Source organism: Ochlerotatus camptorhynchus, unplaced genomic scaffold (assembly GCF_037179485.1).
Source record: "Ochlerotatus camptorhynchus isolate MF236.1 unplaced genomic scaffold, CSIRO-AGI_Acam_v1.1 ptg000717l, whole genome shotgun sequence".
NCBI classification, from domain to species: Eukaryota; Metazoa; Arthropoda; class Insecta; order Diptera; family Culicidae; genus Ochlerotatus; species Ochlerotatus camptorhynchus.
In genome coordinates, this window is record NW_027041192.1 from 462,421 (window position 1) to 479,200 (window position 16,780).

Below are 16,780 nucleotides of genomic sequence, written 5' to 3' on the forward strand. Positions count from 1 at the left end.
ATTGCAAATTCTGCATACTGTTCGTTCAAACCTATACTAGAATTTAACATTTCCCAGTTTTGTGCATAAGGGACCTCCCAAAATTGCAGGGAACTAGACAAGCTCACACCAAGTTTTAACAGAATGCAAATTTGCCACCCTGTTCGTACTACTCCTTTAAAGATAGAACAAAAACTAAGCACATTCACATTCCTCTCTCGATTTATAGATGCATTAATTCTGCTTTACAGAGCCAACCCTCCTGCCAGTAGTTAACGTAAGAATAAATCATCAATAATTCATTCTACATAATCATTGAAATTTGTTCGCTGCTGTCTCAAAGTGTTGTGTTGCAATTTAAGGGTGGTATTCACCAACAATGTTGTGCATTAGAAAAAACACCGCCTTGCGTGTTGAGGGAAACCGTTGAAAATGCTTCGAATTTCCATCGTTGTGTGGGTGGCCGTCTCATGCGGGAGAGTGAGCAAGAGAAGAACGGGAAAGAGATTTCCCGAGAAAATTCAGCAAAAGCTCTCCCACTGAAGGCACTGGGGAAGTTCGTTCTCTTGCTGCTAGCCGAGCATGCTGCGAATGCACAGGTTCTGCATATAGAAGCAGTTTTTCACGCAACAAGGATGTTAGTTTACGACGAGGCTTTGATTTCGAAGGATGCAAAAAATCGCGACGCTCGATTGACGGTGTTGGCCTGGATGAAGTTGCGTGTGGTGTTCTGAGGCAAAAAGTGAGGAGATTCCATGGAAACAGTGTATACAAAAGTGCCTGGACGAGTGTTTGCGTACCCTCCAAAGAGGGAAAATTGTGTTGCTTTCTGCTTGCTGATGACTTACCGGGAGATGGCGAGCGATGGCATGATGGCATGACTGTTGGCAGCCAACTACAATAGGGTGGCAAAAACGGAAGCTTGGGGAAATCGCACGGAAAAGTGTGCAGCGAAATGTGATGATGATGTGATAATTACAAGGTGCCGCGTAAAAGTGAAGAGAACACCAATCTTAGACGGAGGAGAAGGTTGGAATCGGGAATAGATTCTCAACGAAACGGTGTTATCGGCTATGCTTAGTCCCAAACTGTCAAGGTATTTCTGCGGATTAATAAATACACTACTGGATGCGTAATTATATCATCTCTGTGACAAAACATTCCGTGCACGAAAGTGTGGGCTAGTGGCGAAATAACAGAATAATGAAAAACAACAGGAAATCCTTTGTGACGTGTAAATCAAATGGATAGCAAGCTGAATGACCCCGCGCGATACATGGTGATTGTTGGTGCTGCAAACATTGCGTAAATATAAAATATATGCATGCATATTTATCTGGATTCGTGTATGACGGAGCTTTCAACTAAAAACGTACGTACATATAAATTGTGTTATACTTTAGTATATGTGTTCAACGCTTTGCGGGCTAGCGGTGCTTCGCATTGTGGGAAGGTTACTATCCTTCCGTGGCTACTACCCCTTCCCATTGACCCGGTATCGCTCAGTTATGTTTTGTGTGATCTGACGCTGATAGAATCGAGCACCATGTGACATTATTATAAAATAATCATGCAAGCATTCATCACTCATGAGGCATGGCCTTCGTTTTGTGAGGTAATGCAATTCTGAATGGATTCTATGCGTGTGTGATCAGTGATCCAACTTATTTTTTTTGTGAGCGTAGTGTGGTGAAATGTCGAGAATTAGTGATTGTTGTTTCGTCTAATAATTTTTGGAATATTGCCCAGATTGTTTGAAGATAAGCTTTTTGGATCGAATGTGACTGGATTTTATAAAAACGGATACACTGATTTGAACAAATGCAGTTCTTGCTCCTTATAGTGATGCTTAAAATAAATAAATAAGGTTATGCAAAATCTATTTAGGACCTTCCGATAGCTTAATGAGAGGAAGCGTGTTCGATTCTCAGCGTGTCAAGAAAATTTTTTGAGTTGTAAAATTGCTCGACTTCCCTGAGCATAGAATATCATTGTGCTTTCCATATAAAATACCAATGCTAGAATGTTTATATTTGTGGATTGTCAAAGAATAAGAAGAAATGCTCTGAGCAATGAGAAGCAAACAACTGTATCACTAGAGTAGATTTTCCCGTCATGGCTCTAAGTTCCTATTATAGTGTGTTCCTATTGTGGCGTATGGTATTTCCATATAGGCCATAATAGGGTCATACAGTCCAGATCAGAGATGGTAATTGTAATGAAAATGTTAGAGGAAACATTTCTTGACATTTTTTACCCCGATAAAATTTAGTGATGATATCTCTTCAGTAAAAATTTACATTTTTTACCTCTGAATTGAAACATCTATTGGCTAGGTTGAGTTTTTTTTTTATTAGGAAAGCTGGGGATCTAAACTATAGATTTTTCCTCTTGGTTCGGAATGTTAATCCACTGCGAACAGTAATTTGATCTATTGTGGTCAGGATTATGAATGACGTTAACATCCGTTTTTTCTTCCTCTTTTCATTCGCGTGCTTTCAACTTAGTGTTATAGATGCACTTCCACAGTTATTAATTGAGAGCTTTTATCATACATGCATTAGAATAATTCTATGGCAAGTACAATCATACTCTATGCCCAAGGAAGTCGAGAAATTTTCTAACCCGAAACATACCCAGACCGGACCGGAAATCGAACCCAGCTACCTCCAGCATGGTCTTGTTTTGTAGCTGCGTGTTAACCGACTGAGCTAAGGGAGGCCCCAACGTGGTCAATGCAAATTCCAGCGTGTCTTTTGTTTAGTGCATGTCGTATTACTCCATCACTATTGAGAAGTGATGAAGTTTTGAGACAGATGTCATTCCTACCTTTATCGCAAGCAACTTATTCTAATATTAGGCACCCTCCAAAGGCACACCTTTTTGTCAGTCAAAACCAAAAGCACAATCAAGCAATGACACCGATATTGACCATGCATCAGAGCCATAGTCTTAAACACTTCAAACTAGGGAACGACGAATCGAATATTAGGATTCACATAGACCCGTATATTGTCTGGGTAACTCAATATGACTACCAATGGCCTTATTTTTGTACTCTCATGTGATTTGATGTGTCACATGATGGGTTTTTTAGTCAGTCAGTCAGATTCTGTCCACTTATCCGGAGGAACTAGGAACATGCCCGGGTTTGGCCTGGGCAACCAATATGTCTACTCCTGGTTTTATTTTTGGATGCTCATGTTTTATGTGTCGCTTAATAGGTTTTAGTTCAAGACAAATCTTTTTCCATGATTTGTTTTCCATCGATCTTGTTTTCCGTACTGAGTACCAATACTACCGATGCCAGGGAGGTAGCTCTCACACCTGGACTCTACATATCGACGCATCAATTCATAGACCGGGTACGGCTTCACTAAGGTGTGATCGCAAATTTTATGCCTCATAAAATCCCGGCGGTGCCAACTGGGATTGATCCCAGGCCCTTTAGGATGAGAGGCAATCATGCTTATCACAACAACACTGGCACCACAGGATTAAGTCAGATGCTGGTCACTTCCCCGGGGGTACCCGGAACATTTCCGGGTGTGGACACTCGATTTGACTACCAATAATCTTCTTTTTGAATATTCATGTAGTTTTATGTGTCGCGTGATTGGTTTTAGTACAAGCCAAATTATGACCTCCGGTAAAACAAAACATGATTACGTCAATGTGGTTTTGGATACTCATTATGAATACCAATGATCTTGCTTTTGAATTCTCATGTGATTTGAGTTATCGCCTGGAGGGTTTTGATATAAGTTAGAAACTGCCACTCTAACGGCACCGGTGGTGTAGTGGTAAGCGTGATTACCTCTCACCCCAGCAGGCCTGGATTCAATCCCAGTCGGCGTCGCCGGGATGTTCTGAGGCATAACATCATGAGTTGATGGGTCGATAGGTAGGGTCCAGGTGTGGGAGCTGCCTTCCTGGCGTCGGTAGCATTGGTGCTCAGCATGGAAAACAAGATCGACGGAAAACAAATCAAGGAAAAAAACTGCCACTCCCTCTGGGGTATCCCATGACCCATACACACCGGAACTTACTCTGACCATATCTCCGAAACCAGGTTTCTAAAAATAATCCATTGAGTTCTATGCGACCAATAAACCTTTCATTTGGCGGTTTTTGCGTCCTATTCGGTGGCTGAATAATTGATTTCGGAATATATTGCCTCGAACACAAGCCACCAATAGCGAACCTTTATTAACTGCATTCTGTTGAAAGGTAAAGCGGATTAAGACTTAGTTGACCCTTTATTAAACTAAAAACAATATTTTTTAAACATTTTGATCGGTAACCCTTACTTAAATGAAAAATATGACCATATTTTCGTAACGGGACACCATTTGCAAAAAAACGGATTGAAGATTACCATAACGCGACGCTTACAAAATGTTTTTAATAATAGTCCTTAATAATTTTTTTATTCAAAAATTACAATGCACAGTTTTGTTTTAATTGGTGTCTAGAAGAAACGCCTAGAATCAACTAGGGTTGAAAAACATTTACCTGAGCTAATATATGCACTTATACCATAGAGGTAACTCTACACGGTTAGAAAAAAGTACCCAAAATTAAGTTCTTTTCCCTCATCTCGGCACTATAGTGCAGGAACCCAAAAGTAGGTAAAGCGGGTCAAAGTAATTTTGATTTACTTGTGTGCAGTTCGTATGGAATTTTCCACTAGCTTTTTAACCAAAAGTAAGTTAGTTGTACCCAACAGTGAGTAAATATGATTATACCCAACGTTGGGTTCCTACACTTTACTACCCCTGTTGGGTGGTTTTGCTCCTTCTTTTTTGACAACATTAGAAGGAGAAAATGAGACAAACTAGTCAAAAGTAGGTAAAAGTGAACTAGCCGTTGGGTACTTTTTTCTTACCGTGTAAGACCAGAAAGTCCCGAAGAAACGTGCTCAACTTTTTGGCTCAGCTCTGGCACTATCTTCTGTCCCAAGCTAATCGATGCACCCCTCGAAACATAGGAAAATCCACGAGCCCCCAATTTTATCTGTTAAACTTTCATAGCGAATCAAAACAAACATAGTGTAGTACTAGAATTTCGACTGGAATGGGGTACGATAATCGGTTTGCTTGGGACCAATAGGCTAGTCAAGTAGTGAGCCATTTTAAAATCGTTAGTTTCCACCGGTTGCTTATGCCATTGATGCTCTAAAAAGTGCGTTTCTGCGAAGGTGTCCCGTTACGAAATGTACCACGTTATATGTACTATATTTAAGATGTTACATCAATAAATTAATATTACATCAGAGAGTACATTTATGGTGGTAAACTCCCACTCGGATTCAATTTTAATACCGACCATCTTTGGATGACCTGCCAAATGTTTGCTTAGAGACGTGTTGATGTTGTTAACAATGTTGTTTACAATATTTGCTACTTTTCTTGCAGTGTATCAGAACTTTACACGGTTTATAATGTAAACTTTTGTTATATGTGACGCTTCATTTATGTGCACATATTTATTAGTAATCTACACTATTTTTTTTTTCGAATTGTATGGATGGATGCGTTCAATATTATAAATTTCTCATAGCTTTACCTAAATTTTAGCTTTAAACTACCTAAAATTAAAACTTGTTTGCTATATGATGCTCCATTTATGTACATCACAGAAATAGAAATTTAAAATGCTTTCTCGAACTGTGAGCATAATTATAACGTATTTTCAAAAAGACTGCGAGAGGCAAAGTTTTTAGGCTTATACATTTCTGTTGTAAATTGCTTCTCACACTATTTATCATACGTCACGTTTATTCATGTTCTAGGAAAGGAACAAAATACTATATATAAATACAGACAAACAGACATAACACATTGAATATTTCTCGCCGTAAAACATCGTTGCTAAAACATTACCGCCATCTGTTGAGTACACTGTGGTGGGTAGTGCGCTGAACAGATGGCGGTAGTGTGTAAACGTCAAACGCAAGGGAATTGACTATGCGCGCCACAGGTGGTGGTACTACCAACGACGATACTTTTAAATTGACCATTAAATGCTAGTTCCATGAACAACTTGCGAGTATTATGTCTGTTTGTCTGTGCTTTCTCTTTCTGCGGGATCATTTTTGTGTTGAGTCAGTCGAGTTGCTTATGTTTCGGTTTGGCAACACTTATTATTTTCGACTTCTGGTTGGCTGGGATAATATAAAATTATTGCATTCCCTTATCATTCGGATCGTTTTTGCGATATGTCAGTGAATCACTGCTGTAGATTCACGAAAAGTTTGAATATACTAATTAATTTGAATTCTAATGATTAAAAAAAAAAGAGAATCTCCTTCTAACAACAGGATCATACAACCGGTCAAAAAACAAGCCATCCAACAGAAGGATGCCCCGATGAGCGGGGAGAAGAGCCCGCTCTTTAAGCACGGAATGTTGAAGATAGGGAGTTGGCATTTTCACTCTCCCCATCCAGTTCGCTTCTATTAGATGCTTTGGTGGACCCTCTAGTACCCAGCATTTAATGATTCATATAATTGAATGAAAGTTAAGAGGAATATAAAGGAAAGATCTCAGCTGATGTTGCAAAGGAATCCATGACATCACGATGATTTCGAAGAGCTCCCATAGATAAAATAATCAGTATCATATAATTGGTTTATTGGTATCATTGCATATAGTAAATAACAAATAAAATGGCACAATTTCACCGAGTTTTCCAGTGTAACTTGCTGCACTTCTGCTTGTCGTCATTTGTGTGATGAGATGTTTTGGACGCATCGCTTGTGGTGCAGCTCTGATGTCAGCATACACCGATGTCAATTATTCAAGGTCTGGCCCAATGACGTGTATATAAGGTCTGGGCCAAAGGGCTTATTGGTGTTAGTGAAATGTGCAAATGTTTAGTGGTGTTCGTAATTTATTGCATTGTTTATCTTTTTACACGAAACAGCTGTTGGCAGTGACGTATTTCTACAATCTCAGTATGTTGGCAGTGACGTATTTATATTTGTTAGCAAATGTTCAGCAATGTTTACAACATTTTTGAACCAACACCAGCAAGCTGCTTGTTGGCCTAGACCTTATATAAATGGTCCAACCGGCTTATTGCGATTAGTGAAATATGAAAATGTTTAGTGGTGTTGGTAGGTATTTCATCACAATGCGTATCTTTTTACACGAAACAGCTGTTTTCTGTGACGACACGTCTGCCATTCGCAGTATGGAATGTTGTGCTGCCGTGACATCGTCATTCGCTTGCTCAGCAATGTTTACAACATTTTTGCTCTTAACACCAAGAAGCTGCCTATTGTTTCAGACCTTGAATTATTGACATCGAGCATATACAACATCACGAATCACACCGTTGTATCAGCTGCTAACTGCTCAGAAACACATACTAATAAAGCCTCTAACAACTTATCACAAAAGAACGACTATTTCTTTTCTCCTTCTTTTGCTACTCACTGATTACCACCACCGTTTTGCGCACACTTTGCTTGGCCTCTTCTTATTATAAATTTCATTATCTCACACTATCGGCACCGCATTTTTCTTTCACCCCATTCCAGAATAACATATAATGGAGAGCAAATCAACATACAAGCGATTCCAACGCGCACTAAAAGTGAACTGTTTATGTGAGTTTCTTGGTATGGAGCCCAAACTGTACTACAATATTCGATAATTCAGGCATAACATTTGATAACGGCACAAAAGCATTTGTAAACAAACATTCTAGGGCCCTTTACATGCACACCAAAGTACGCCCACGCAAACCAATACCACTTTCGGAAAGGTGATAGTTGCCCCTATCCGATGTTGTTGTTGGTTTCCGTGGGCGTACTTTGGTTCGCATGTAAAAGGCCTTAGAAAGTTTGTTTCCAAATGCTTTTGTGCCGTTATCAAATGTTATGCCTGAATTTATCTAACGTAATATACATAAAGCGTTTTAATTGACAAAGCCCTAAGGTTGCAAACAACCTGTCGGGGCATGTTTACATGGCTTGTTTTCGGCAATGCAATGATCAATCGTTAATATTCAGCCACGATTCAAAAGGTGTATGTGTATCATTCTGAACAGAAATTTACACTACTTTTTCGAACTGTGTAGGTGAAAGCATAGGCAGAGCAGGGAATAAAAAAAAGATTAAAAACCATTGCATCGTCTGCAAGGTCAACTTCTACACAGTTCGAAAAAGTAGTGTAAATTTCTGCTCAATATGATGCACATATCATATACGTTTACATTATATATCATGTAAAGTTCTGACACATTTCTTGCAAATTAGCAAACATTGTATACAAAAGCTCATCTTTGTAAACAACATTGTTTGCAAGTTGCTCAGTTGCGTGAAATGAAATACAAGTCTACGTGAAAGAATGAACCGACATCACAATTAAAATTCAGAATTTTTATCTGTGTAACATTCGCTGTGATGTTCATGAACAGAGGATGATAGGAAACGGAACTTACATTCATTGTTATTAATTTTTAGTTTGCGTGTATAATTTGTTATATAAAAGATCTTCTTGCTTCCTATCTTTAATTTCATGTGTTTGTGGATGTTTGAAGCTTGTCATTATATTCTCTTTTTTTCATTTTGGAACGAGTTCATCAATGATGTTATATAAATGGTTCCAAAATATGCCAAAATGTTTTTTTTTTCTACTTTTAAAAGATTTTTCCAAGTTTTGTTGGTAACCCGAGCAGGAGAAAATAACTAATTAATACATAATTCTGATTTGATACCAAAATGTGGTATTCATTTTTTTAAATGCAATTATTTTTCCAGGCTCATTTGCTGTAGCTTTGCGGAGCCGATATTCATTATTTAGATAACAAAATTACTTAAAACTAACGTTAGTAAAGCGAGGGCCGATTACTCGCGGTTATTTCGAGGTTATGAGCAACAAATTGTAACAAATGGATGCCAGGGTAGGAATTGAGAACACAAGGTTTGGAGAGTAATGTGATCTTGTGACTAATACTAAAATTTTTTACTTGTATTATTTGTATAACCGCGGTAGCTGGCACAAATTTTACCAATACTATATATTATTACTAATACAAAATTATCATCGTCATGAAATCCATCTTACTGTCTTCTGGTTGAAATATCCATCAATAAGAACTTTTAATTTTAGATTAAGCAATATTAATTTTTTTGATACTATGGTTTTGTAGCAATTCACCGTTTATCAAATTATTGATTACGTCAATTGACGTCTTCAAATTATTGATGTTTTTCACAAGCAGTTAATGCTGCTTGAAGCCTAGCATTCACAACGATAAGCACACCACCACCTGCTTCCTTCTTTGTTAATGATAAATTATGGTTACTTCGAAACATATTAAACTTGCTACCGAAAACTTCCTCGCTTTTAATACTTTCAGACCTATTAGTTTCTTTCGCCAATATTATACCTAAGCAACACGGCTTGTCATAAAGAAGTTGAAAATACTTTTAAATGGCTTACGTAAAGAATCAATAACACTTTAATATATACATCAATACATTTATACAACCTCAAAAGCGCAAGACGCGGAGCTTATAAAACTAAATACTGGTCTTATACCATGTTTTGAAAACATCATAAAAAACAGCGGCAAAAAAAAAACTTGAGCATGAGATTGGATATCTGGTCCTTGGCGTGGTAGACTTATAACTTCCTAACTAGACTAAATTCGCTTGATGAGAGGTTTGTTATAAGTATATATCATTATATATTTATATTATATAATTATATTCTCGTTCAACAAGCCTTCGAGTGTTATTTAAAAGTATTTTCAACTCCTACAGTACAACCTGACGTATTTATTTATGAGATATCATCAAAAGTGTTTTCAATTTTCTTTATAACAAACCTCCGAATACCTCATAAGAAACTGTCAATCACTGCGTGAAGAGACAGTCCGGCTCAATGGCGCCGTCAATGTTTACGTCAATCTGGAAAGTACAGAATCTCTTCAAGAACTTTATAAATTCAACTAAGATTTATTTTGTATACGACAAGTTTTATAGTGGTATTAGAACAGTTAAATGCACGTTTAAGTAACATTTAAATATAAAAGCAAATGAAAGCTATGTTGGAAAATGTTGAATATAGGAAGTTTGAAAAAAGCATCTTTTAACCTCATATATAACGTGGGATGTTTTCTGCATCACTTATAATACATTTATACAACAAGCCGTTCTAATTCTTTTTCAAAATGATGTTTTATGTTACTTGGGTATCATATATTCAGCCACTTATTTTATTTAGAAATTCATTTATTTTGTACGTACTACGCATACGGTAAAAATTGTGGCAATGAACTATAACTTCAGTTATAATTTTATTACAGGACTCACTAACGGTTTAATCACTTACGTCATGTTGGTCAGGGTTTGGCAAATCGTGCGTTTCCTCAAACGAGTTTGTCAAAATTTCCGAAAACACGAATTCTGTGAAGAGCGTGACGAACGAGTTGAAGAAAAGCTAGCGTATTCTGGGGTCATCTAAAGCATCCAGTTACGAGAATCTTGTGCCTGGCTTGTAGATGGTCAATGTTCTTGATCAGCTGGATAGGGGTTCAAAGTCGGACCCCTCTAAAATGTTACTGTTGGTCGATAAGGAAGTGGTGGTCTGGAAAAACAGCTCCTTATTGGTTTAGCTTTTGCTGGTAAAGTTGAGATTACTGAAGTTTTTATAATAGTAAGTGTTGTAGTTTCTGCAGTGGTGGTTGTCGTTGTTGTTAATATTACACTGGAGTCGCTTTTTACGCGGGTAATACGTCCCGCGTAAAAAAAACCACGTAAAAAAAAACCGCGTAAATTCCGGAATCCGCGTAAAAAAAAAACCGCGTAAATTCCGAAATCCGCGTAAAAAAAACCGCTTTAAAAAAGACCGCGTAAAAAAAACCGCGTAAAAAGCGACTCTAGTGTATAACGGTATACCGCGTTAATTCTGAAATCCGCGTAAAAAAAAACCAAAATCCGCGTAAAAAAAACCGCGTGAATTCCGAAATCCGCGTAAAAAAAAAACCGTGTAAATTCCGAAATCCGCGTAAAAAAAACCGTGTTAAAAAAACCACGTAAAAAGCGAATCCAGTGTATTCCTATTGCTCCACTTTCTCCGGTTTCAGGCTTTTTTGGAAACTATGGCCCTTATTACGAGTGTCACTTCACGGTGAAAACGAAGTGAAGTTACCACTTGTCACTCACGGTGAAGTGATTGCCGTGTAAATCAACTTTCTTGCTGACATCGACAAAGCTGCCGCAAATCATAGACCTTCCAATCCGCTTTCCATATATTTTTGGTGCCAATGAGCCGCCAGCCAGAATCTGAATCTGAAGTGAATAAATTTAAATCCAGGTGACAAAGTTCGTCAGCTAAGTTCGGAGAAGGACACTGGGGCGGGTTGTTTAAATTGGATTCCAGTGTAGTATAAGCCGAAGTTAACGCTTTCAGTTCATCCAATACATCAGAGATTATTGACTTTATCTGAAGCGTGTAATTCTCAAGATTAGTAGCGATTTTTTGAGTCATACTGCCAGTTTTCCCCATTGGTTGGTTACACTTTGTTTAACTACATTCATTGTATCATCAAATAGCGACGACACATGGTTTTGTATGGCGGTGACAGTGGAGGAGCGGTGAATTTATATTTAATTGCTGAACTCAACATTTATAAGAAGTTAATTTTTTATAATGTTTTTCAACGGACTAATTAGGTGAGAAAACAACTCTCTGAAAAAGTCAGCTTATTCCGATGTAACACGAGCTGGCGCTTTCGATTTAAAAGTTATATGGGGATATTGCTTGAAATGCACGGAGAAATATTATTCCTTCACTCTTTCGTGCATGGAACTGGTTCAGCAAACTCGTTTAAGCTAAGAATTTCAGCACACGTCGCTTAAACTATAAGGAACAACTTTGCTCACCGCAGCATTACGATTCAAGTTAGTATTATGGTGATTTTAATTAATTATGTGCATTCTATTCGTATATTGCAACAAAATTCAGGCTGCTTATGCAACGTATCAACTAGGTTACCACTAAAAATTAAAGTTCATATTTTCCACATGCCAACATTTAGGCTCATATATTTTAGGGCGATAACCACTCTCTGAATGTTTCAGCTCTTTTTGAAGTTATATGGGCTGGCGCTTTTGGTTTAATGTTAATAAAGGAGATTTGGTTGAAATTTTCATATACAAAATGGTCATATACATTCAAAAGCGAATATCTCAATAAAACTAACTGGATTCATGATGTAATCTTCAGCAAAGTTGTTACTTGTTAACTGAACTACAAGTTTTGAAAATCTGAATCAAATCTAGAATAAGGAAACATTTTTATGATCGATAGAGTGTAGGAGTGTAATTTTTTCATGTATTTTATCCAAATTCCCCGTACAAAGTTCAAACTAAAAGCCAGCACATCTTGGAACCAATTGTGCTGAAACTTTCGCATAATGGTTTTCTCACCTAAAGGCAAAAATCTAGGGGTTGGCCCGTGGAAAATTAGAACTTTTGTTTTTGTGGGCCAGTCTAATGATGATTCACCGCAGTATGAAGCTTAATTTGTTCGGAGGGAAGCGTTTGCTGCTGACGCTGCCACGCAATTGCGACATGCGGAAAACATGTAATCTCTAACAACATCTTCTTGCTCCCGTTTTACACCGATGCAGGCAGTATGGAAACGTTTTAAGCAGCTTCTTTACTTCCGGCTGTCACGGTTGTCAATGACGCCACTCCAACAAATTCTGCAACTCATTATGAAACGCACTGAAGACCAGAACACACAAAACACTAATTGCAAGTCTCCTATCAGCTACGTTATATCTACATATTATAAGATAGTTTAACCAGATTTATGTATTGGCTCAATGTCACCTCCCATATGGTTTTTCTTTGGTGTATTTTTTATTTAATGCTAGTAAATCAGATATCAATTTCAGTCACCAATTCCATGATAGTCGTAAATATATCATTATTATATATTCACATGTTTACATTTGTTTTCCTTGCTAAAATGTGAATGTTGTAAGGTAGTTAACATACTTGCCTACTTTGAAAACGGTCCTTCCATGAAAAGGTATTTACGTCATTTTGCTTTTCTACGTCTTCCAGGCTTATAACGTTCCTACTGGTGCTTGTGTTTTGCTCTACTTTGTGTTCTGTTTTTAAGAACTTCGCATTTATTAATTCACAGCTTCCAATGCTGTAATTGCATGTCATATTTTGACATGATTATGTCAAATACATAAATCGAACCGCTTCCTGCATGGTGTGCTTTATAATAGAATACTTTCCGCATACGGAAATTGGGTACCCCACATCCCGAATGGTAGAATACATTTATGTTTTGCCTAAGGTAGGTGTACCAGCTATTGCACCATTTCATATACGCAATGGTTGCAGCTAATGATACTTTTTTTTTAAGATTTACCATGTCCACTTTCCCTATTTATTTATTTTAGCCCAATATTTTATCTCTATCCAGACGACTGCTTGGCTGCTTCATAAAAGATTAATATTTAGCCATTTTCTTCAGCGCCAACGTGTTACCGTCAGCAATCAACTATCACATCGTCTATGCCATGCTACAGAAACAATTCAAGCACCCCGCACTCGACTCTGACGAAAGCCCTTTCAGACAAAGTTGCTAATTGCTCTTATGTCAGTCCCAGATTCGTGTAAATATCCTCCCCCGGCGCACCGGAAGAGTACGTAGGCGAGACAAACAGTTTGCTTTTCGGCATATCATGCAAACATCAAACGGCAGAAGCTGGTTAACACTGGCTGCGTTGCGTTGGTGGTTGTGTTGACATACCCTCCGTGAACAACGCTGTGAGATGAGCATAATATCACCAAGTTAAAAGCTACCGCAGGGATTGGTGTTCGCTTACAATTTTCGGGAAACAGATGGTAAATTGAAGATTGATTTTACATACTGGGAACTCAGCAGTTGAAGACAGTCATCTCGCTAATAACCATTGAAAAGTTTGTCACGAAGGCAATATTGTGAAACAAATGAAGTTCCTATCGAACTACGTGTGACTTGGAATCTCCAGTGTAGTTTGCAATAATATCTAATCTGAAACTCTTGTACAGATTTAGATATCGCCAAAGTCTAGACTAATTGTGACATGCTTGAAGTCTGTTGTCTTGGGAACAGCTGTGCTCTAGCTAAAAAAAAACACTACGAAAAAGTCATATACATGTCGGTGATCTAAGACCGATACATTCAAGCGATTTTTATGACATAAGAATCAAACGAAAGAAACGATAAATTAAATTGAATAAAACGAACTTTTGGTCGAGATGCGGTTCCGAACCCACATTATTTTAAATGACATCCCAAGTAACCAAGAAGCCCGCTAATTCGCTTTTTTGCAATATAAGGCTAATATTCGGCAAATATAAAACTTAGCATGCTCTATGTTAGACGGTTACTTGGGATTTTTGTCCATGATTCACGTCGAAGATATTACGTCTCGTGTGATAAAAAAAAATAGTTATAAGTATGTATGCAAATTCTATGAAGGTGTCAACATTCCACATCCATCTGCTTCCGAAGTATTTACCGAACAAGTTGAATCGACAAAGCGAAATTTGAAACCCATCTGACCAGTGGCGTGGATGAATAACACCCGATACGAATATGTAGGAAATATTCCCTTTCCTACCATTTGCGATTTTTATGAACTCCACTGAATTCTGATTTTATTTTTTGTTTTATTTGTTTCAATTTTGCAATCATGCAGGATAGATACAGCATTTTCAGCATTTTAGCATTATACCTATGTACAAATCAACATACAGCTACTAGTGGTGTAACCATTCAATTGTAGGGGAAAACAGCTCAAAATGCACCCCAAGGCAAAACGCCCGATGCGACTTTTCATAGGATTCCCATTTTTAATTCATAAATTTAACAAGCCATAGTGCTAGTTTAGTACTTAAACTAGCATTTCTGCACACATAAAAATCAAGAATTAAGAGTGGAACAGTACTGAAAAAGTAGAATAGTCTGTGTCTAAGGGCACGAACGGAAGGTTGACGTAGGACCGCGATTGGTCGGTACAATTGTTTTTGCGTTTAGCTCTTTTGATTGATTAAAATCTATAAAATTTAAACTCTTTGAATATTGCAAATGATATGTGAAAAGGGCCAAATCAACCTAAACCTGATACGGTTCTTCCATTGGAATTTATGAGGTTTTCCACGACTGACATTATTTGGTATGATTTCTTCATTGAAAATAATAGTTATTTAAACAAATATTGAAAACATGGTAATAGTGGGAAAACAGGCTAAAATGGTAGATAACAAGCTGAAACCATTTTTGTTTGATCCCTGGGGCTGTTCCCAATTACTGGATTAAATTTAACTTGTGGTTTAAAGTTACCGATGGAAAGTTATTGATTAACCCTGATATTCGAGCGTGATTATAGCTGACAGACAAAAAGGTAGATTTTAACAACCATGCACGAAAACTGGTCGATCGATAACATAGGAATTTTCTAACATGAAAAAAAAAAAATTTCTTTCAAAATATAACTTTTTGTATCAAGTTAAATTTAACGTCCCAAAAGAGTCAGAGAAGGAGATGGTTTTCTGTTGAAATAAAAATAATAGTTGTTTCAACATGATTGAAAGATTTGAGAAATGTTGAAATTTGGCAAAAATCGAAAAAAAAAATCCAAACTTACACTTTACACTTTACAGCACAAAATGAAACAAATTCCTACTTACACTACACCAAAGGTTCGACTTTTAAAAACACATAAATTTTCACTTCTTAGTTTTCCACAGGTTTTAATAAGTGCTAACCTGATTATCAGATCACGTCTAAAGCTTCAAAATTATCCGAACAATATTAAGACGAGTTGCAGAGCACAAGCAAACTTAATATATTGGAAACGTGTTGCCAAAATCAGACCCTCACTGTACTGAGAATTTATATGAGATCTGTAGATAATATTTTATTTTTGATAAATGCGTGTTATGATAAGAGAAGTAATTGATGAATCGTTTACATCTAAACAATTTTTTTTTTCGCGAAAAACATATCGATGCAATATCCAACCAGTGTGGTTTTGCTAGTCCCCACCATCTCAAAATCAAAATCAATTCTTTATCAATCATTTATAAACTACTGTGAAAATTTGCTCTCCCTTCCTTCTTATGTACTACATCAAACAAATTGATTGTACACGGCTACACTAGCAAGTTTGTATTAGTGACAACTTGCGGCGAGAAGTTAATTCCAAGCGCTTTTTCCCGATTCACTGGTCACCCTGAGTGATGCCTCAAAGCGACCAGATCGAGTGTCTTGCTGAACAAGTGGAAGCGATTTGACAGATGAAGATTTCGTTCACACTCTACCTCTGTTAAGTTCTATCACCGAGCTCCGATTTGCTCCACTGTCACGCTGGGACTGATGGTGGTGGTGGATGCGATTTGGCAGAAGCATTTTGGAACGACGAAGAGCTCGTCTCACTACCTTGCAGCATCAGGGCCGGTCGGTATTTGCGGAGGTATGAGAGAAAACTCGCTATGTTTCCCCACTCTGACGTTATTTGCTAGCTCCGACTGATTTGGCAGCAACTGATGGTGGAAGCTTTATTTTTTCTTATTTTTTTTTTCTTTAATTTATCTTTGTTTATTGAATGTGTGTGGTTTACATGTAGGGTAGGTGTTCCAGTAATAGTGGTGTACCTATAGTTGCGGTATGAGGGTTGTGTCAAAATAATGAGTGAACACCGGATAAGGCTATTTTTCATCGCTCTCCTAAAATAAAGCAGACTTGCATTTTTCAAACTTAAAATTAGC

The 16,780-nt window shown here is 37.5% G+C and overlaps 1 protein-coding gene across 1 annotated transcript in view; it reads left to right on the forward strand.

Annotated features, from left to right (window-relative positions):
- Nucleotides 1-639: 639 nt before the first annotated feature.
- Nucleotides 640-16,780, forward strand: part of LOC135714781 (lachesin-like) — a gene marked incomplete at its 3' end in the record, with an annotated part of 149,798 nt that continues 133,657 nt past the window's right edge. The window contains exon 1 of the mRNA XM_065238151.1: nucleotides 640-1,351. The remainder of the gene's footprint in view (nucleotides 1,352-16,780) is intronic.